The sequence below is a fragment of the Anser anser genome (genome assembly GCF_964211835.1).
Source record: "Anser anser genome assembly, chromosome: Z".
Classification (NCBI taxonomy): domain Eukaryota; kingdom Metazoa; phylum Chordata; class Aves; order Anseriformes; family Anatidae; genus Anser; species Anser anser.
This window is the reverse complement of record NC_139723.1, coordinates 67,420,964-67,442,641: the sequence shown is the minus strand read 5'-3', so window position 1 is coordinate 67,442,641 and position 21,678 is coordinate 67,420,964. Positions and strand designations below refer to the sequence as shown.

General features: G+C 44.1%; 1 protein-coding gene across 4 annotated transcripts in view; it reads right to left on the bottom strand.

Annotated features, from left to right (window-relative positions):
• PDE4D (phosphodiesterase 4D) overlaps positions 1-21,678 on the bottom strand; it is a 636,407-nt gene that overhangs the window by 335,346 nt on the left and 279,383 nt on the right. The gene's annotated exons all lie outside the window — the stretch shown is intronic.

The following is a 21,678-nucleotide window of genomic DNA, read 5'->3' as shown; positions in this document are numbered from 1 at the left end:
CAGCTTCGACTATTCAAATCCGATTTTTTGAAAGATACATTGCTTCTAACTGCTGATTTTAACAGGAAAGAACAATGCTGAGTTAAAAAGGTCGCTAGTAATAATACATTTCCATGCTAATACTCCCTGAAATTCTAAATCCCTTCAGTGCCATAGGCTTTCACGGTTTAAAGCACTATAGCTTGCAATTAGCTAAGTTATGTCAGACACATAACAAACCTTCAAGGCCAGTTTCAACATAATAAGAACTATGATGGTATGTTCCTCATTAATATGACAGCAAATTAGTGGTTTTGACTTTATTTGCCAGTCTACAGAGCTCCAGATTTCCTATTTATAGCAAGCACTATAAAGAGATATCATGCATGCTGAAATGAAATTTAGCTTGAGACATCAATAAATGAATATTTGATCAAGGACACTAAAAAGCAATCTCAAAAACCAAGACACTAATTTAAGAAAATAAAATAAAAGCCATGGCTATATACCAAATCCACTTTATTATTATTGATAAGTTTGAAAGATGCTGATGGCAACAACCGGAGCATAATAGTGATGGTGGCCTTTATTCCACAACTATAAAAGGTTTTGCTAATTCCAGGTAGTGTTTCAAGCACTCTTGGACAAATGGGCAATTAACAGAGGGCAAATAATCAGTGTCTCTGGTTCAGTGAATAATTAATTATAAATATGGAAATAGTTCTTCTGGGAACTACTCAGAGACCCCCATACCAGTATAAGCTACAGGCTGTTGGTCAAGTATAAGTGGTGACTTGGGCCGTGTATTCCAGCGACAAACCACGACGAACACATTCTACCCTCCACCCCCAACTTATTTAATTTGGAACAATATGAATCAGTTTTAGTTTAACCATGCATCTTCCTGCTCTGTTCAGCATTTCTGTCTCACTCTTGTGATGCTATGTGCTTCCTGGCTTTTTGTCTTCTCTCCCCTGTCTTACTCATCCTTAGCTGCTCTGTGTAATGGTACAAATTCCCCTTCCTCCAGAGAGTTTTGCCTATTCGGTGTGAAGTGGTGAGTGGGCAGCCTTCACGCCTGCTGTCTGGGCGGTTTCCAACATAATTTAACATAAATAGGCAGCAAATCACAACCAATAAACCAAATCATCCTAGATATCAATTTGCTCTAAAAAAGAGAAGGGACCTCTTTTATTTGCAATGGATGTTACCTAAACGTTTCAAATATTCAGTAAAATACCAGACAGCTTTTTAACATCTTCTTCAGCTATATTTTCAAGAATAATAATGACACCTAGTGACCAGATAGAAAATCACAGCTGTGTCCTAAGCAGGACTGAAAAGACATATTCAGCTGTACACTAGTGGCAGCTATATATACTCACCACAGCTTCAAGATTAGTCTTTGCAGTATTTGCATGTCACTGTATTTCATCTTAGAAATCAGATGAAATGATAAACCAAATAAGACTTAAAATTGCCTGGCTTGCTGAGGTCTTATGCAGCTGCAGTTTTAATTTCACAAATTAAATATCCCTCTTAATTTACCTTAGTATCTTATACTGTGCTATGTTCAAAAAAACTATAAAATGCACTTGACAGACTTTTTTGTGAGACCAAAACCAGAAAAAATGAGTGTACTATTTATTTATTTTTGTCGTTGTTGTTGTTTTTTCCTTCCCAAATATGGACACTACGTCCAGAAAGTTTAGCTTTGCATTATTCTGCAGCATAACATAACAGATTGGTGCTAATGTCATAGTTACAAATAAATATACATGAGTTTAGGCAATATGAGTCTCTGTAATTTTTTTCCTAACTGTTTATTTTATTATTTTTTATAGTATTACATCTCAGAGGGCATTATTTTCTTCCCAGTGTCCTAAACAGTGAAGGAATCTCTGGGTTATAAAATTTGTATTCATGTTTCAGTAACAGTTCCTAATATTGATTGCAGCCTACAAATGCCTTTTTACATGATGCATCTTCTTCAGCTTTCACTTTACCAACATGACAGCATAACATTGTGTAAAGCAATATATGTACTACTGAGAAGTTCATCAAAAGAGGAGTGGCCAGCAGGTTGAGGGAGGTGATTGTCCCCCTCTACTCTGCCCTTGTTAGGCCCCACCTGGACTGCTGCGTCCAGGTCTGGGGCCCCCAGCACAAGAAGGATGTTGATCTGTTAGAACAGGTATAGAGGAGGACCACGAGGCTGATCAGAGGGCTGAAGCACCTCTCCTATGAAGACAGGCTGAGAAAGCTGGGGCTGTTCAGCCTACGGAAGAGAAGGCTCCGGGGTGATCTATTTGTGGCCTTTCAGTACTTAAACGGGGATTATAAAAAAAGATGGAGAGTGATTCTTTGCTCAACCAGATAATGACAGGACAAGGGGGAATGTTTTTAAAATAAAAGAGGGGAGGTTTAGATTTGAAATTTGGAGGAAATTCTTCATTCAGAGGGTGGTGAGGCACTGGCACAGGTTGCCCAGAGAAGTTGTGGATGCCCCATCCCTGGAGTTGTTCAAGAGCAGGTTGGATGAGGCCCTGAGCAACCTGATCTAGTGGGTGGTGTCCCTGCCCATGGCAGGGGGGTTGGAACTGGATGGTCTTTGAGGTCCCTTCCAATCCAAGCCATTCTATGATTCTATGATTTTATGTTCTACAATTACATGATACAAAACAAGGCAGTGAGCTACATCACATACCTGTAATGTAATTGGCCTTCCTGTACCATTCCGGACTAATTTCCAGCTGTCCTCGATTGGAAATTTGTTATAGAAAAGCACAATTCTTATTTTCACAATGGCTACATTATCAAACATGTCCTATATATAATTTTATGGTTCCTTCTTCCTGATAAACTTTAAAAATCATCTAGAAGATTGCTTCAGTAATAATATGGTAATTTAATCCTCTATCTTCTTGTTAATGAAAGATTTCACATGCTGTACTGGCCCATTTTGGTTTGGAAAAATACTAGAGACTATTCCTGCAATATATCCTTTTATCACAGAGGCACTCAAGCATATATCTGAATTCCCTTGGATAGTTATGAAATTTAGACCTATTTGTTAGTGCTGTTCTGAACAGCAACAACAACAACAAAGTACTCAGATTTTATGCTGACCTTACGTCACCTCTTTCCTGTTATATATGCAAAAAAAAGAAGGCTGAAAATTCCTAAAAGTAGGCATTTTGAAATAACAGCCTTACTTATACATGTAGTTATCCCCATTAAAAGAAGTGGGCAAAAATATTTTGCCTTTCAAGTTTGCACTGAGTTCTGTTAAACACAGCAACTCTGTAGGGATTGAATGCACACTGATTGGTAAAAACATCTCCTTTCATGTTAATCCCATAATGACTCCAAGAGCTGCACCACAGAACTTCAGATGAAGCAACCAAAACAACTCTAAATTCTAATTATAGGCAATTTTTAAGCAGAGATACTTGTCAAAATGCAGCTCCTAGTTTAGAGACTTCCCTAGCTGTTCTCTTTTTTTTCCCTACCTAAACATCCAATGTTCAATTATTAATAATATAGATTGCACAGTTTAGATACAAAATGTATTGTTTCTACTGATAATGGAAAATCTGAACAACCAACTTAGTGGAATCTTATAGATGATGATATAATATAGTCATAAGAACAAATCCAATGTGTCTAATAAGCAAAATTTTCATTAAAATAAGGGGATTTACAAGCAGTTATAGTATAAACCTCATCTGTTTTTCCATGTAAGTAACAAAATATCAATTATGAAGAAATCTGTAAATAAAACTGCAGAGTATGAAATGGCTTATTTATTTAATTGGTCTATAGGGCCATTCAGGATGACAACAGATATCTTAAAAATAGACACAGCTTATTTTTATATATTGCTGACCAAATTTTACATTCCTGACTTTCATTCATTTCAATTTTTCATTCATCTCAGTGTTCTTCAAGATAAAGCTCATGTTATTGGACCAATCGGTAAGGAATGCAAACTTATTCTGAATCCGTAAAACAGGATGGCAAAATTAGCAGCCACAAATGCTGGTTATATTCCTACAGTTTAACAATGCATCTATACTCATATTTTAGTTTGGCTCGGGACTGCATTTTGAAGTTAGCTCACATTTACCACACTTTAGTTTGCATAGCAGAGAAGTCCTGAAGCACAAACCAAACATTTGTCTTTGCAAACGAAATGAACCCAGAAGGTACGTACCAGTACTATGTACACAGTACACTGTGATCATTAGGACCTAACTAGAGCTAATCTGAAATAGAACCCTTGAAACGCAAGCAGTGTGGACATTGTTTTCTTAGTGCTGCTTCATTGTGTAGTAAACTCCTCATTACAATACCTTACTTGCCAGTTAAGATACTACCAGAGTGGTCTTTGAAGATAACAGTTCCTCTGAGCAAAATTCTGACATTCAGGATGTATATGGTAGCACTGCAGAAGTCACTGGTAAACTTGTGTTTTAGCATATACCATCATTCTGGAGGTCAATAGACTTTTACAGAAAAGTCCGTAATACCTATACTGCATGAAGTGAATTTTCTAGTCTTCCTCTAAAACAAACCTGGAACACTCAGAGATATCTAGATATAATCTAGAAAAAAACCAGGGAGGGTAGATCATGCTCTGAAGACATGAACGTAGAAACAAGTTCCTACGTGATGCCTGGGTCTACGAATTCCTAGCATGGAACCTGTTCCACAATAAATGTTCAGGGATCTTGGCCAGGGTGAATGTTGGGATGAACAGAAAAGAAGTGACCTTGCCCTAGAAAAGAGCAGTAGGTCTGGCCTCAGCGATACAGATCTCCAACATACAAAAATTTATCTGTGTAGTTAATATACATCTGTCGGTCTCTGAATGTTGTGCTGCTTCCTAAAGCAGGATGTGCATAGTCAGACATGTATCTATCGATTGCAAACGGAGATGGAAAATTGTCATTTTCAGTCCTGCACCCATTATATTTACTTATTTTTCTCTGTGTTTCCTAGTACAAAGTAAAAATGTAATAACTGACAATATATAATTATTTTACATAAATGTTTAAGCAGCTCTTGTACCTACATATAGTCCAGAGAATGATTCGTCAGAATTCCCAGAATTTGCTTGGTGTTATGCTGAGTATTTCAGCTTTCAGTCAAGTCTATGGGTACTGTAGTTAGTAAAGACCACAGAAATTTCATCAGTAAACAAGGTTTCTGTCTATCATTTTGGTCACAAGAGTATGAATTTAAAGATATTACTGGATCTATGCTTTAGAACACAAGTATTCATAAGAAGGATGAAATTACACATATCCAACCATCTAAGAATATTAAAGTTTTTTACAGCATCAGTTAATTCAAATGTGTAACTTAACCTTGTACATTAGACATCAATAGCCTCCAATATTACAGTCATAGACTGTTTTCTTTAAAAAACTCGATATAGTTGCTAGAACACGTCACCAGAGATCAGAATATAAATTTCTACAAATTTCAGGCAGTCCCAAATACATTTTTACACCCATGTGATCACCAAGAAGATATTTCACATTCTGTCACAGGTATGTTGCTTAAAAATCTCGTTTGCATACAAGCTTCGAGATCTCTTAGGGAAAGATCACAGAAACCCAATATCTATTTATCAATTTGATGCTATAAATGTTGATACAAGTCTGCAATGACAGTGTTCAATGTAATATGTCTGACTATATTTGCAGTATGTTCTGTGAATATCTGCAGTATGTTCTGTCATCTGTGAATAATACATCAGTACTATCACTAGTTGAAAACACTGTAAGTAAACCATCTACAGATTTTCTCAGAAAAGTTCTAAACACCCAGAAATTCTGCATAAGCGCTATGAGTGTTGCCTAGATTTGCCATCACCTAAATCAGCATGTGTTTCACAGAAAAGGACAAGAGTAGAGTTAATGATGTATTCCTACAGATATTCCCAAATCCAGAGGACTCTGCAGGAAGACTTCAGTATAGATAATAGCAATTCATGACAGGACAATTTAAAAATACCAAAATATTTTGTGCGTACTCACTAAACATTTGAATTCATGGAAGGGCACAACACAAACACTCACCAGACTATGCACTTCTTCATTAATGTTACTTACCTATAAAGAAAGCAAACAGAAAACAAACTTAAATATCTATACACATGTACATTTTAGCTTTTTAAAATATGTCAGAGGATCAAAATATTGTATTCACTGCTACAAAAAGTTCCAGTCAAAACATATTCCTGGATTTCAAAATCTTTTTATGCCATTGGCCACATACAGTTATAGATACTTTAAAAAGATTCTCACATCAGCCTGCTCATAGATATTTTTTGATTTCTTCCTTCTTTATTTTCAGAAATCACCAATTTTAATGTCTAAAAAGATTTACCAAGTCTTGCTACCTACCCTACCTTCAAATATTAAGAATCAGCTACAATACAAAAAATATAAACTTTTAGTTAAAAATAATAATAATAATGCAATAACAGCTGGAGGAATTCCATGGAGGATTATTTTTTCTTCCTAAACAGATTATCAAAAAGAGCAAGAGCTTATCATTTTTGCTTTATGGTTTTAGTTTTAGATAATGCTATTCTGCAATTTTAACTAGTTTTAATATCACTGCACAAAAAAAAAAAAAAAAAGTTCCAATATTATAAGTATTTAGTACTAAATAAAAAATTTTATTCACGGGTCTGACTCTTAAATCACATACTGCCCACCTTTACAGAAAAACAAAACAAACAAACAAACAAACAAAAACATTACTGACTTGGCCAACTTCACAAAATTAATCAATAATCAGGCCAAAAGAATGGTCCTCAAATACTCAGTCACGTGACATATAATGGAGAGTAGATAAACATGATTAACCTTTGTCCTTTAAATTCATTTCATATCTTTAAATTATGAGGCAGTCGCCTATTTTCAAGTTGAGTGTTTGTTTGTTTTTTTTTCTTTTAAAAAGAGAAATTTCGTAACTCATTGGAATTACCAAACTGTGAATTTCTTGCCTGTGTTTCTGTGCTTAAACAAAGGTCACCAGAACACAATTGTATTCCATAGTTATGTAAAATATGCACTCAAGCATTATATGCTATGAAAAAAAAAAACAAGCTCTATGCTCAACTAATGAAATTACTCCAAAAGACTGGTCCATACTCTGATATAGCTGTTTTAAATTCTTTTGTGTTGCTGCAAGCAGATGTTCTCATATCTATGTGTCTGCAACTATAATAAGTAGTTTCTAGAACTCCACAGTGACAAAGACGCCTGTACATTTGCTAGCTACCAAATGGTTTCAGTTTCTATTCGAACAAGATATAAGAATGAGATTTGATATGAAAGGTCTGTTAGGTCTGTTATGACACTGGAGAACATAAGCCTTCTTAATTTGTTTCACATCATGCTTTATTGGTTATGAGATACTTCTGCACCACAAAGTACAGTGTCAGGGCTTACATTAAATCAGGTCATATTCCACATTTATGAATTAGCAGTGAAGCTGCCAGATTGGATGTTGTGATTCTGTTGCCCAGTAACCTGATTACGGTAGTAGGTGACATTGCTTTTTCCTTATCTGGGCTCCATAACAGAAATGCTCCACTTGTGCCAACCAAGGAATTTTGTAGTTGAAGCAAACATGCCCTTCTGTGCACGATGTGCATGGCAAAACTGAAAAGAAGTGCACACATTTTCAGAAAAATCTCTTTACCTTACAGACTATATTTATCACAGTTGTGATAGATAGCCAGAATAATGGCCAGAAAACCATCAGACAAATGTATGTTGTGACACAAAGATGTTATCCCAAATTAAAACTCAGAATATCTTAGACCCTGCAAAATGGTAGACTGCCCTGCTCCATACAGCCTGACTTTAATGTAATCCCAGTGAAAGCAGGTATTTGAATAGAAAAATTATTGGAAATATTTACTCAAGGCTGGCAGATGTTTGAGTTTATAAAAGCTTATAAAAACACTGCGCAGGGATCACCAAAATCTTGGCAAAAAAATATATTTTTAGAAGGTAATACATTATTTTTTCCCTTAGACTCAATTTACTTCTCATTTCAACTTTATAATGACAAAGGTTAAAAAGTTATAGATAACAATAATCCTTATATTGCCACCTGCCTCCATAAACTGAGATTTGAATAAAAACCAAACATACTTCAACACTTACCAATATAAGATGACAGTTATTCTTTTGGTTTATATTTACCTCTATAAAGCAACCTCACCTTGATAGATATTATCTTATGTTTTACATCTATCATTTTACAGTGCAGGAACAGAACCAGCTTCAAACGGATACTTGAAAATAAGAATATATAATCTACTATTCTTCCAAATACAACCTTTAAAAACAATAAATGGAAGCTGCAAGAGTTGCAGTTACCTCTGAAACTTCCCTGCTCAAAATATAAAGCAACTTTGGAGCAAACTTTAAAAATAAAATCATACTATAAATTGTCACAAATGCCTTCATTTAGAAAGATACATGCACAGTTTATATCATTCCTCATGAAGGAAATAACACATTGAAATTCCTAATCTGAACATATTCCATTTATATGATTTTCTGATATTTCGGCATTAATTTATGAGTATTATTTGTATCAAAGAATAATTAAATGGAAGTTATGGAAAACATGATATGCTCTAATAGAAAAAATCCCAGAGCATTTAAAGATTCCCAGAAAGATTGATTTCATCAACTTCCTCACCATTTTCTAACATATCAAACACCATAGTCTTAGCAGATTTATAAGTATACATGCTGAATATAGTTGTGGAAACTTCCTACCTATGTTATGGAAAACTCATGTGCAGAGACCTAGAGACAAATTAATTGCTCATAAAGATCAACAGTTACCTCATTACTTTTTACTGTCCTGTTGAAGTCTAAAAGCCAGCTCACAGCTAAATTGTATGGAGTTCTCAGCACTGATTAGAGAATACAACCAGACATGAATCATTTTATGATTTTTTTATACCAAAGATTTATTTTTTTTTAAATGTAATTTGCCCTCCATCCCAGTTCTGAAAAATGGAAAGTAAAATTGGGGACTCCAATCACTGCTTGCCAGTCTAGAAATACTCTAATCCAATCAACCCTGCACGACAGTCTACATGAATACAAAATCACATATCTGTCTGACTTACTCCTATACTTGAAACTGAAATCTTGCCATTGTTAATATAAGTACAAACCAATGGCAATGTTTAATACTATATAGTTCCAGGATTCTTTTGCTGCTTTCAATTAGTTTGTGATTTGTGTGTCAATCTATTCCAACTAAAATAGATTAAGGGTGGTTCTCATAAGCGATGGCCATTATACCTTCACAACTTTGTCAAGAAAACTTGCTTCCAAGCAGTTCTTCTGTCCACTTCTACTTTTCTATAATTTTTAAGAACAGATTACCAATTACGTCTACATGTGTTCTGGGTTTATAAAACACTATTCTTGTTTTTTAAGGTTTTTAATTATGGATTTTTGAGGCAAAGAGTACATTTTCCACTGTATGTCATTCAGTATTGAGTTAAGCTAATTTAAAATAGCTAATATAATTAATTTACATATAAGTAGCAAGTAAATTTTCCTTGCAGCTAGCCATGAAAAACATTACAAAATGTATCCTCCTCTCATAACAGACCAAGTGTTACCCAACCAAGTGTGCTTTTCTTTCTGGCTGCTCTTTTTCTCTTAAACATGAATCTTAACTTCATTTCAAATTTCTCAGGAAATCATGAATGTTTGCATTCTTCATGTTAGCAAACAGCATTAACAATAAGCCAGAAATTAATTTAGAAGACTAGAACTCTACTAAGTTTATCAGAAATTAAACTAATTTATCATCCTGATTTGGGCTGGGATAGAGTTAATTTTCTTCCTAGTAGCTGGTATGGTGCTGTGTTTTGGATTTAGAATTACAATAATGTTGACAACACGCTGAGTTGTTGCAGAGCAGTGCTTACATTGAATCAAGGACTTTGCAGCTTCTTATGCCATCCTGCCAACGAAGAGGCAGGGGGTGCACAAGGAGCAGGGAGGGAACACAGCCAGGGCAGCTGGCCCAAACTGGCCAAAGAGATGTCCCACACCATATGGCTGACAAACAATAACTAGGAGTTGTTGGCTGGGGTGGGGCTGCTCCTTCTCATGGACTGGTCGGGCTTCAGTCAGTGGGTGGTGAGCAATCACACTATGCATCACTTGCTTTGCATATTCTTTTATTGTTATTGTTTATTTTTATTATAATTATTTTACCTTCTTTTTCTGTCCTATTAAACTGTCTTTATCTCAATGCACGTTTTTTTACCTTTCTTTTTTTCAATTCTCTTTGTGAAGTGGGATGAGTGAATCATAGAATCACAGAACTGTAGAACATCCCGAGTTGAAAGGGACCCACAAGGATCATAGAGTCCAACTCCTGGCTCCACAGAGATCTACCCAAAAATTCAGACCATACAACTAAGAGAATAGTCCAAATGCTTCTTAAACTCCAACAGGCTTGGTGCCATGACTACGTCCCTAGGGAGCCTCTTCCAGCACACGATCACCCTCTCAGTGAAGAGCAAGCTAAAATCTGTATCGTGCTTAGCTGCCTGCTGGGTTGAACATTTATCCAAATGATTCATGTTCATTTTGTGGTAGTGAAGACTTGAAAAGTCTTTGCAAACTGAAGTTACTGATTAATTCAGTTACATTAGTATAACAGAAATGATAAAGAAATTAGCCAGAAAACACAAATACACACTTTCTGTATTGACTTATGATTTTTTTTTTGCAACGTGTTTTTTAAATTGTACCTTTGAAAACATAATAATTAACACTTAAACATAAGAAAAATGGTAATTTAAAAAGCAAATTGAGATTACATCAGGAGACATGAATTTGATGCTAGCAAAATAAAAACATAACTGTGCAATCTATCAGATATAACACAATAACCACAAGAAAGAATTATGACTTTAGTCTATATAAATGATTAATTTTATTATTAAACTTCACTTGTTTGCTTTCTTATGAATTATTAAAACTGGAAAATATTCTATAAAATATATAGCAAAATCATAGAAAATTATGCCTTCAAGGAGTTATTTCCTCTCATATTACTTTATCAAGGACACCCTTATTACTTTGTAATGAAGGTAAGTAATTACAGATACTACTTTTTTCCCCTCATTTCTAAAAAATAAAAAATAAATTATCTGTCCAAAGTCAAGACCCTGCTGTCACACCTGCATTACATAGCCTCTTCTAAACATTATCATCTCACATGCAATCTACTGTCTCTCAATTACCTTTAGATCTCACTGTATGTAAATACACCAAGCAAAACGGGAGTGAATCATTGCTGAATACTGACTGTTAAAATATTTTTTTTCTATGTAAACATAAAACTTGTACATTCATACTAATAACAGTCATTCGAAGTTACTAGCATTCTAGTACAAATCTTTCTGCTGATATTTTCTTCTACTGGAAACACAGGCAACAATTTTTCTCCATCAGAAATTGAACTATGCTGTATACTACCGCACCAGTTCCATTAAGCAGAAGAGCACAGACAATGGACAGGTGTTTCTGACGGTCCACAAGATGCCCTCTGCCACTGGTGGTGGTGATCTCTTCATGATCAAACCAAATCTCATGTTTTAAAGTGAAAATAAATAAATAAATAAATACACCAATGGAGCTAAAACTTTTTTTCTTATCTTTTATGTATGAAATTCTCTACAAAATGAAAAATATGCTTTCCCCCCATGGCCCAACAATTACTTTGCTCAGCAAGTGTAACTGTACACAGTCACCTGAGCACAGGATTTAGACTCCCTTATAGGAAATCTAACAACATAACTAGAGAACTCAGACATCCTTAATCCCAATGACATTCCATAATTGCAGATATATTCTTTATCTTAATTATTTATTAGTCAGTCAAAAACAGTTTTTCTATCATAAAGTAACTGGCTACAGAGACAAGGGGGAAGCAGTGGATATTCTGTCTCCCTAGACTTCAGTAAGTCCTCAAGCACAGTTTCCTACAAGACCCTCATAAAGAATCTAATGAAGAGTGGGCTGAATGAGCAGACAGTAGGGTGGATTGAAATCTGGTTCAATGGCAAGGAGCAGCAAGTGATAAGTGCCCTAGCTGGAGGCCAGTAAGTAGGGGTATACCTGAGGAGTCAATACCAGTCCTATCTAACATCTTCATTAATGATGTGGAAGATGGGGTAGAGAGTACCAGCAACAACATGCCAACAAAACAAAACTGGTAGGAGTGGCTGACATCCCAGAGGGTCATGCTGTCATTACAGGGGAATTGGACAGGTTGGAGAAATGGTCTGACAGGCATCTCATAACATATAAAAAGGAGAAATGCAAAGTCATGCACCGCAGAAAGAACAAACCCAGGCACCAACACAAGCAGGCAGACACCCTATTGCAAAACACCTGTTAGAAAAGCACATTAGAGGCTGGGTAAGCAACAAATAGAACATAAGCTAGCAGTGTGTCTTTCAGACAAAGAAGGGTAATGCTAAAGTGCAGTGATGACGGAGTATGACAATCGCAGTGGTGATGGAACCAGAACTGGCTTCAACATGCAACAATCCAACAACACACACCATCTCTCCTGCTGTAAAGAACTATTATTACAGATGGAACCCAAACTCATGGACTAAATAAAAACAATAGAAATTTTAGGGGAATGGCCAATAGACTAAGGGAATTATATCTGTGAATGTGTACAAATATCAGAAGATAAGAAATGTGGTGTTGATTAATTAGGATTTATTGGAAAGCACGGGACCTGAACATGGCATAGACGGTATAGAATAAGGGGTGGATATCATTCTTGACTGTGTTGGGATAGATATTATTATTGCCTTAGAAGCTGGTATGATGCTAACTTTTTGACTTAAGATGTGAATAACGAGGATAATAAATTAATATTTGAGTTCTTCTAGAGAGTAAATACACTAAGTCAAGGACTTATCATATCCTCATAGTGTCCAGACACCAAGGAGCCTCTCAGCGGAGGAAAGGATGAGAGGGCTGGGACTGTTCAACTAAAGAGCAGAAAGCTCAGGGAATCTCATCAAGGTGTACAAATATCTGAATGGAGGCTGCAAAGAGGACCCAGCCAGGCCCTTTTCAGTGGTGCCCAGTGACAGAAGGAGGGCCAGTGGTCACAACTGGAACACGACAGGTTCTGTCTGAACATCAGCAAATGTTTCTTTACTGTGCGGGTGACTGAGCAACAGAACAACTTGCCCACAGAGGCTTTCCCGCCAGCAACAAGGGACGAGCCCTTCTGGCGAGTCCCTCTGACAGCCCTCAGAGGAGCCGAGTCAGGGCGCTCTGCACCCAGGACATCACCAGGGTTCCCTGCTTGCATTGCTGGAGCATGGAGCTCAGCAGCCTGCCACCACAGGACCCAGCATGTCGGAGGTCAAACACCGCCGCTAGGCTGTGACAAGATGGCAAATGCCCTGCAAAGCAGCAGGCTTTCCCCTGTGGAGGGGCTGCTGTCCCCACTGGGCAGCACTTGGGGGCAGCCCCAGAGGCCTCTGTGATGTCACAGAGCAGCACCCGTGACTTCTCCAACCTCACCGCTCTGCCGCGAGGTGCATTTGGTTCAGGACTCCTGTGAGTTCAGACGCGTGGCGTGCAGGCTCCAGGAGCAGCCCAGCCTTCACTGAGTTGCACCTTTGTGCGTTCTTGTGTGGTGGGGTACTGCTGGTCCCCACAGCACCTGTCCCGGAGCTGCAGGCACAACGAAGGTGCCAGGGTGCTTGGCACCATCAACAGCACCCAGCCAGCTCCTCCGCCTTCTCTGACCTCCTCCTTCAGGTACCCTCTGCTAACTCCAGCCGTGCTGCTGGCCTGGGAGAGTGAATGGGGGGCTGGGATTAGGGAGCCAAGGCAGGTGCCGAGAGCAGCCCTTGCGATGGGTGGCCCACATGGCTGAACCCAATGATGATGATGATGAGGAAGAAGAATTCCAGCCCACAAGAAGGCCCGTCAGGAGGCCCTCACCTCCCCGCTACCTCCACTCTCTTGGGCTCTCTTGGCAGGCAGGACACTCCATCCCGTGCCGAGGAGGACCTGAAGCAGAGCGGTTCTGCAGGAACAGCCAGCGGGGGCCAGATGCAGCAGGCGGGGCCATCGGAGGAAGCTGCAGGAGAACGGTGCCCCATCTGCCTGGGCACCACCAGAAACACCGCCTACGTCTCCACCTGTTTCCACACCTTCTGCTTCCGCTGCATCCGGCGGTGGGCCGCCACGAGATCCACGTGCCCGCTCTGCAGGCAGCCCATCGACCGCATCCTGCACACGGTGCGAGCGGACGACGACTACCAGCAGTACGTGTGCAGATCGTCCGCTCGCGGCCGCAGGAACGCCGCCAGGGAGAGGGTCCGCAGCAGATCCCCTCAGCGCCGCTACGACCTGCGCCCACGGCCCAGCAACAACGGCCCCGCAGCTGGGAGAAGGGCGCCGCAGGGGATCGGACAAGCAGACGGGGCTGGCGCAGCTCCAGGGCCCATCAACGCTGCCCCCCAGCAGGCTGCAGGGCAGCGCCCCACCAGCCCCACCAACGGACCCATCCTCCGCATCGGCTCGCTGCTGCTGCGGCCTCTGCGCATCCAGCTCCCCGACACGAGCGGCCGATGAACAGCAGGGGCCTGACAAGCACCCATGCGGGACGGGAGGGCTCTCACTGTGAAAACATCTGTCCTCCCGAACAACGGCTACGTGCATTGAGGCCCTGCTTTTCCCTTTAGTTAAATTATTTAATTAATAATGATTTTCCCTTAATAATTACTTTTCCTTTAAATAAATTATCCTTATCTCAACCCGTGAGTTGTTTCTCTCCCTTTCTTCTTCCTCTCCTCTGCTGAAGAGAGGGACAGAGCGCTTGTGGTGGAGTTCAGCTGCCTAGCGAGGTAAAATCACCACATGAGGGGATCAAGTGCACCCTCACCGAGTTTGCCCATGACACCAGCTTGGGCGGGATTGTTGATCTGCTTGAGGCTAGGAAGGCCCTGCAGAGGGATCTCGATAGGCTAGATCGATGGGCCATGTCCAGCTGTATGGCGTTCAACAGGGCTAAATGCTGGGTACAACACTTGGGGCATAACGACCTCTTGCAGCGGTACAGGCTTGGGGAACAGTGGCATTGCACAGGGAAGTGGCGGAGTCAGCATGTACCCTGAAGTACTTGAGACACGTACGATGCGGCGCTTAGGGACATGGTTTTGTGGTGGACTTGGCAGTGTTAGGTTGGACTCTGCGCATCCAGCTCCCCGACAGGACCAGCTGCTGAACAGCAGGGGCCTGACAAGCACCAGGGCGGCGGCCTCCAAGCCCATCCACCAACAGCCGGGCTGCGGGTCCTCAAGGCCTGCCGCTCCTTCTGCCAGGACAGCCCTGGCCTCCCTGGCTCCCCGCCGCTGCCTCCACACCCAAATTTCATCTGGCCCAGCAGCAGCACTGGCCCAGAGGGAGTTCCTCTCCTTCCCAAAGCCAGGCTCGTCCTGCAGCAGCTCTGCACAAGAACCACCCCCTGCAACAGCGAGCAGAACTGCACTGCCAAGCAGCTGCGTAGTCTCCGTGCTTGCAGATACTTCAAAGCCATCTCAGCACGGTCCTGAGACACCTGTTCTGGGTCTGCCTGCTTGAGCGGGAGGGTGGGACAACAAGACCTCCAGAGGACCCTTCCAACCTCAACCATTCTGTGGCTTTTTAGTTATTTTCCAACACACCAATAAAACTACCACTGAAGTCAGAAAGCAGGGACCAGTTTGATCACAGTCATTTCATACGAAAGTCGGACATTTGATCAAGCTCTCCCCACGAGCTAATAATTTCCCCGACAACCAAGCACCTCCTTCTACCTGGGCTTCAGCTGAGCTGGAGCACTGGCCGCTGTGGCTCTTCTAGCGACGCAGACGTCAGCCATCCAAGCACAAACGGAACCCTTTCAATGATCACAACGGCACTCCGTGGAGCTCTCTGAGATACATGGGCACGGAGAGAAGCGGGCTCACTGAGCCCTCTGCTTCCTTCCCCATCCAGCTATGGCCATCCCACAGTCCCGCCTTTGGGCCTTCCCCAAGAACGCTCACAGGGCCTCACACATTTCCACCAGCCTCTGAACAGCGGCCCCTCACAGTGTTTCGCCACCCGCAAATGCTCTTGCCCCGTAGCCTGTCAGGTCTCCCACAGCCCTGGACGCAGCGACCCCTTGCAGCCTGTGAGGCCCCCACACACAGCTGCTGCAGCTGACCCCTCCCAGCTCTGCAGAAGCCCACCTGGTGCTCCTTGTGGACACCAAGAAGAAGGACAAGAAGGCTATCAGCAAAGACGTCTGCCAGCTCCCTGGCCTGCATTAGGAAGGGTGCTGCCAGCACGCTGAGGCGGGAGATTCTCCCCTACTCAGCACTGGGGATGGCACACCTGGATGAGTTCTGTATCCAGTTCAGAAGAGCGGTCCGTAGTGCACAGATGGAGAGCTATTGCACAGAGTCTAGCAACACACAGAGAGCCTTGCACAGCGAAGACTTCGAGTCCAAGGGGACATGCTTAGTGAGCTACTACGCCACCTGAACACACACACATATCATATGGGGGCTGACGGCATCCACCCAAGGTACCAAAGGAGCTGGCAGAAGTGCTCACCAAGACACTTGAAATCATTTACCAACAGTCCTGGCTAACCAGGGAGGTCCCAGGCATCTGGAGGTTAGTGCACGTGATGCCATCTACAAGGAAGGGCAGGAAGGAGGATCCAGGGAATTACACGCCTGGCACTCTGGCCTCGGTGCCAAGCAACGTCACAGAGCAGATCCTCTCTCGCGCCGTCACGTGGCACATACAGGACAACCAGGTGACCAAACCCAGTCAGCACAGGTTTATGAAAGGCAGGAATGAGGGAAAGGCTCTGAATGTTCTTTACTTGGACTTACACAAGCAGCTAACGCTATTTCTCACAGCATTGTCCTGGAGAAGCTGACTGCTCATGGCTTGCGCGATGTGCTCTTCACTTGGGAAAACGTGGCTGGAAGGCCGGGCCCAAAGGGTCGTTGTGAATGGAGTTAAATCCAGCTGGTGACTGGTCCCAAGCAGTGTTCTCCAGGGCTCACCACTGGGGATGCTTTTGTTTAACATTTCAATCAACCATCCTGATGAAGGGAACAAGTGCACCCTCACTGAGTTTGCCCATGACACCAGCTTGGGCAGGACTGCTGATCTGGTTGAGGCTAGGAAGACCCTGCAGAGGGATCTCGATAGGCTAGATCGATGGGCCATGTCCAGCTGTATGGCATTCAACAGGGCTAAATGCTGGGTACAACACTTGGGGCATAATGACCCCTTGCAGCCATACAGGCGTGGGGAACAGTGGCTGGAAAGTTGCCTGGCAAAAAAGGACCTGGGGGTGCTGGTCAACAGCCCGATGGACATGAGACAGCTGTGTGGCTGGCTGGCCAAGAGAGCCAACAGCCTCCTGGCCTGCACCAGAAGCAGTCTGGCCAGCAGGAGGAGGAAAGTGATCGTCCCCTTGTCCGCAGCACTGGTGACACAGACCGCACCTTGCGTTCTCTGTTCACTTTGGCGCCCCTCGCTACAAGAAGGACATTGAGTTGCTGGAATGCATTGAGAGAAGAGCAGCAAAGCTCCTGAAGGGCCTAGAGAACAAGACCTATGAGGAGAGGCTGACGGAACAGGGGTTGTCTCGTCTGCTGAAAAGGAGGCTGAAGGCACACCTTTCTTCAACTACCTGAAAGGGAGTGGTAGCAAGGTGGGAGTCAGGTTCTTCTCTCAGGTGACAAGTGATAGGATGTGAGGTGACAGCCTCAAGGTTCTCTAGGGGAGGTTCACATTGGGTATCAGGAAGAATTTCTTCACAGACGGGCTGCTTAGGCGGCGGTGGAGTCACCATCCCTGGAAGTACTTGAGACATGTAGGATGTGGTGCTTAGGGACATGGTTTTGTGGTGGACTTGGCAGTGTTAGGTCAATGGCTGGACTTGATGATCTTCAGGGTCTTTTCCAACCTACGTCATTCTGTGAAAAGGCCGCAAAGGGGAGGCAGGAACTGGAGCGTTATCTCCTCTGAGGAAAGGCTGAGAGAGCTGGCGCTGTTCAGCCGGAAGAGCAGAAGGCTCAGGGGATCCCATCAAGGTGTACAAATGGAGGGTGCATACAGGACAGAGCCCGGCCCTTTTCAGTGGTGACAGAAGGAGAGCCAGGGATCACAACTGGAACACGACAGGTTCTGTCTGAACATCAGCAAATGTTTCTTTACTGTGCGGGTGACTGAGCAACAGAACAACTTGCCCACAGAGGCTTTCCCACCAGCAACAAGGGACGAGCCCTTCTGGCGAGTCCCTCTGACAGCCCTCAGAGGAGCCGAGTCAGGGCGCTCTGTTTGTACCCAGGGCATCACCAGGGTTCCCTGCTTGCATTGCTGGAGCACGGAGCTCAGCAGCCTGCCACCACAGGACCCAGCATGTCGGAGGTCAAACACCGCCGCTAGGCTGTGACAAGATGGCAAATGCCCTGCAAAGCAGCAGGCTTTCCCCTGTGGAGGGGCTGCTGTCCCCACTGGGCAGCACTTGGGGGCAGCCCCAGAGGCCTCTGTGATGTCACAGAGCAGCACCCGTGACTTCTCCAACCTCACCGCTCTGCCGCGAGGTGCATTTGGTTCAGGACTCCTGTGAGTTCAGACGCGTGGCGTGCAGGCTCCAGGAGCAGCCCAGCCTTCACTGAGTTGCACCTTTGTGCGTTCTTGTGTGGTGGGGTACTGCTGGTCCCCACAGCACCTGTCCCGGAGCTGCAGGCACAACGAAGGTGCCAGGGTGCTTGGCACCATCAACAGCACCCAGCCAGCTCCTCCGCCTTCTCTGACCTCCTCCTTCAGGTACCCTCTGCTAACTCCAGCCGTGCTGCTGGCCTGGGAGAGTGAATGGGGGGCTGGGATTAGGGAGCCAAGGCAGGTGCCGAGAGCAGCCCTTGCGATGGGTGGCCCACATGGCTGAACCCAATGATGATGATGATGAGGAAGAAGAATTCCAGCCCACAAGAAGGCCCGTCAGGAGGCCCTCACCTCCCCGCTACCTCCACTCTCTTGGGCTCTCTTGGCAGGCAGGACACTCCATCCCGTGCCGAGGAGGACCTGAAGCAGAGCGGTTCTGCAGGAACAGCCAGCGGGGGCCAGATGCAGCAGGCGGGGCCATCGGAGGAAGCTGCAGGAGAACGGTGCCCCATCTGCCTGGGCACCACCAGAAACACCGCCTACGTCTCCACCTGTTTCCACACCTTCTGCTTCCGCTGCATCCGGCGGTGGGCCGCCACGAGATCCACGTGCCCGCTCTGCAGGCAGCCCATCGACCGCATCCTGCACACGGTGCGAGCGGACGACGACTACCAGCAGTACGTGTGCAGATCGTCCGCTCGCGGCCGCAGGAACGCCGCCAGGGAGAGGGTCCGCAGCAGATCCCCTCAGCGCCGCTACGACCTGCGCCCACGGCCCAGCAACAACGGCCCCGCAGCTGGGAGAAGGGCGCCGCAGGGGATCGGACAAGCAGACGGGGCTGGCGCAGCTCCAGGGCCCATCAACGCTGCCCCCCAGCAGGCTGCAGGGCAGCGCCCCACCAGCCCCACCAACGGACCCATCCTCCGCATCGGCTCGCTGCTGCTGCGGCCTCTGCGCATCCAGCTCCCCGACACGAGCAGCCGATGAACAGCAGGGGCCTGACAAGCACCCATGCGGGACGGGAGGGCTCTCACTGTGAAAACATCTGTCCTCCCGAACAACGGCTACGTGCATTGAGGCCCTGCTTTTCCCTTTAGTTAAATTATTTAATTAATAATGATTTTCCCTTAATAATTACTTTTCCTTTAAATAAATTATCCTTATCTCAACCCGTGAGTTGTTTCTCTCCCTTTCTTCTTCCTCTCCTCTGCTGAAGAGAGGGACAGAGCGCTTGTGGTGGAGTTCAGCTGCCTAGCGAGGTAAAATCACCACATGAGGGGATCAAGTGCACCCTCACCGAGTTTGCCCATGACACCAGCTTGGGCGGGATTGTTGATCTGCTTGAGGCTAGGAAGGCCCTGCAGAGGGATCTCGATAGGCTAGATCGATGGGCCATGTCCAGCTGTATGGCGTTCAACAGGGCTAAATGCTGGGTACAACACTTGGGGCATAACGACCTCTTGCAGCGGTACAGGCTTGGGGAACAGTGGCATTGCACAGGGAAGTGGCGGAGTCAGCATGTACCCTGAAGTACTTGAGACACGTACGATGCGGCGCTTAGGGACATGGTTTTGTGGTGGACTTGGCAGTGTTAGGTTGGACTCTGCGCATCCAGCTCCCCGACAGGACCTGCCGCTGAACAGCAGGGGCCTGACAAGCACCAGGGCGGCGGCCTCCAAGCCCATCCACCAACAGCCGGGCTGCAGGTCCTCAAGGCCTGCCGCTCCTTCTGCCAGGACAGCCCTGGCCTCCCTGGCTCCCCGCCGCTGCCTCCACACCCAAATTTCATCTGGCCCAGCAGCAGCACTGGCCCAGAGGGAGTTCCTCTCCTTCCCAAAGCCAGGCTCGTCCTGCAGCAGCTCTGCACAAGAACCACCCCCTGCAACAGCGAGCAGAACTGCACTGCCAAGCAGCTGCGTAGTCTCCGTGCTTGCAGATACCTCAAAGCCATCTCAGCACGGTCCTGAGACACCTGTTCTGGGTCTGCCTGCTTGAGCGGGAGGGTGGGACAACAAGACCTCCAGAGGACCCTTCCAACCTCAACCATTCTGTGGCTTTTTAGTTATTTTCCAACACACCAATAAAACTACCACTGAAGTCAGAAAGCAGGGACCAGTTTGATCACAGTCATTTCATACAAAAGTCGGACATTTGATCAAGCTCTCCCCACGACCTAATAATTTCCCCGACAACCAGCACGCTGAGGCAGGAGATTCTCCCCTACTCAGCACTGGGGATGGCACACCTGGATGAGTTCTATCAGAGAAGAGGAAAGTTTTCTGGCAGAAAAGGACCTGGGGCTGCTAGTCTACAGCCCGATAGACATAAGACAGCTGTGTATTCAGCTGACCAAGATAGCCAACAGCCTCCTGGTGTATTGGATCTCTCTAGTGGCCTGTACCTTGCTATACTCTGCACTTCCAGCTAGAACAGCATTGGTATCACACTGGTCTATTTTCTCCTGCTGAGCAATACTGGCACAGCTTCAGGACTCCCTCTAACCCCCACCACAAGCCAGCAGGCTGTGGGTGGGCAAGAGGTGAGGAAGGAACTTCACCAGGGCAGCTGGCCTAAACCAACCAAAGGTATATTCCTTGCCATATGATGTCACACTCAGCACTAAAACATAGAAAAAGGAAGGAGAGGGGATGGGCAGGCTCTTATTGTGAAAACATCTGTCTTCCTGAATGGCTACATGCATTGAGTCCCTCCCTGCTTCAAGAACGTGGTCAAGAATTGCTTCTTGGTGGGAAGCAGACAGTAATTTCCTTCATCTGTGCTTCCGCATGGCCTTTGCTTGTTTATTTATTTGTTTTCTTTTATGTTTCCTTTTCCCTTTAGCTAAATGATTTAATAATAATTTTCCTGTAACAATTATTATTCCTTTAATTAAATTATCCTTATCTCAACCTGTGAG